The following is a 2,357-nucleotide window of genomic DNA, read 5'->3' on the forward strand; positions in this document are numbered from 1 at the left end:
TAATAGCGAAGTTCGAGGTTAGAATTATATCGATAAATAATATTGCTAAGATTTCTGTGTAGCTGCTCTATTATCAAAACATGCACTACTGTATACAATAATAATATATCAGCTAATGGCCTTATCGCCGAAGTTAAAGATCAATAAAAAAAAATTGTAGAATCGATAGAAAACGAGGATTGAAAGAAGTCGTGACACCTGCAGCAAGAGCGAAACCCATACTTGCGCTTGTTCATTCAATAATAATAATACGTATATCTGTTAGCTGCTTAAAGAATCCATATTATACGCATGGTGTAAATAAATTATATATTAAGTTTATACAATCATACTAGATCCCCTACTAGTGCGTCACGAACTTTATAATAATATTAACTACTTCACGATGACCTACAAATAAAAACAATTATACAGAAACGGAAAACTATTATAATATATACAAATAAGATCGATTCCATGGCAAACTCCATTCAAACAGCAATCTCCTCTCGGTTCACATCATCCAAAACGCTTCCGGACAATGGCCAAATAAACAATTTTGTAGAGCTGGTGCAGTTGATATATCTACTTGGTCGGAAAAAAAATTCACTAATGAATGTACAGTAACAAGTGTGCGGAGAGTCACGAGTAGGTATATCTCCGTTACGTTAAATTATAACCGCTATATAATAGTATCGGAGTTAACACCATACAATGTTTCCAGTCATGATTTTTGAAGATTAAAAATTTTAAACACCAAATATTTAAAATTATTGACTTTCTAATATTTCTTTGTAAATAATATTATTAGTTCTTTTTGGCCAGGTGCATAAATATATAAAAATAATTCGATCTTACACCAGAGCAAGCAAGCAACATAAGACAGGATAAATATATATATAATAAAAAATAATTCTCTAAACACTCCTGGCACTAAAAAGAACTAACTGTGAAATTGTCAGCGAATTCGTTTCAGTTGCGTCTTTTGACATCACTTGTACAGCAACGGAAAAAAAAATAAAAGGATTAATTTGTTTGAAGTCACAGTGGCCACAAAATAACATAAAATTGTATCCATAATGGTGTAAAAAAAAAATATTAACTCATGAAAATGAAAAATAAAAATAAATCAAATTAAATATAAAATAAAACATTCAGGCCCATAACTTTTTTTCTATTGGTTAGATCGAAGATTTCAACAGGACTGGATTGCCCCTGACAACGTGAATCATTTTTCAAAAAAATCACTTACAAATCAGTGCAAGTAGTTTCTGAGTCTACTTGCATCAGATAACATAACATCGATTTTAATGTAAAATATACAGAAAAAATACGTATTACATCGTATACATTACAGGTATCATTATACAAGAATTTATACATTATCTAATCATCTATGTATGTCAACTATCAACCTATTTATCTACATGCGTAGAAACGAGAAAAGGTAATTTAACGGATATAATATGTGTACACAGGATTTTATACGGATTCGTTACATTTGTTACACTGAAAATACATCCATAAATACATACTATTTTCATATAATATTAGCAAGTATTCTCCCTGCGTGTAAAATTATACATGTTTACGGACGCGTGGTCACAGTACCTACCTACCTATTTGATTTTATAAATTATGATTTATGCATATTATAATTATAAAATGTGTTGTGTACCTACAACGCCTATACATCACGCATTACACATTTACACGCGTACGTTAGTAAACAGTTGTAGGTATTTATGTAAGTATCCGGTAGGAGTGGAGAGGATGACTTCATTTACATATTATATGGTACATAATTGGAGCAAATCCGTAAATTCCTAAGGGAATTGGAAACGGTGATTTTCTGCCTTTGTCTAGCACACGCGGAGTAATAGAGACATTTAAACGTATGTGTTAATTCCAACGATTGACTCAATGAAGCGATAAGAATATTCCAGAAACAGATTTGAATTTATTGTCAATTCTACTTAGGATTGAACTTCCAGCATTCTTTATTTTATACCCCTAAATCCTAGAAAAAGTAATACTAAAAATAGAGGAATCAAATGAATGTAATGTTTCAATTTTTGGTGGAGTTAAAATCAAAAAAATTTGGAAAAGTCAATCTCTAGTAGACTTGATGACAAATTCAAATCTAAATGTTTTTAGAACTCTCGTCACTTCGTACTAGATCAATCGGTACGTTGCAACGAGTTCGTAATTTAGATCGTGATTTAGGTTCCCTTGTAGTTACTATACAATATTGAATTCTATGTTTTTTATTCCGGAATTCAGGAGTTTAAACGTTGGGACAACTGTGAACAAATCTTATTTCTTTCATCTACGATTCTAATTAGAATTTATTATTTAGAACATCAGATCAAGAATCA

The sequence above is a fragment of the Myzus persicae genome, unplaced genomic scaffold, assembly GCF_001856785.1.
Source record: "Myzus persicae strain clone G006 unplaced genomic scaffold, MPER_G0061.0, whole genome shotgun sequence".
In the NCBI taxonomy this organism is placed as follows: Eukaryota; Metazoa; Arthropoda; class Insecta; order Hemiptera; family Aphididae; genus Myzus; species Myzus persicae.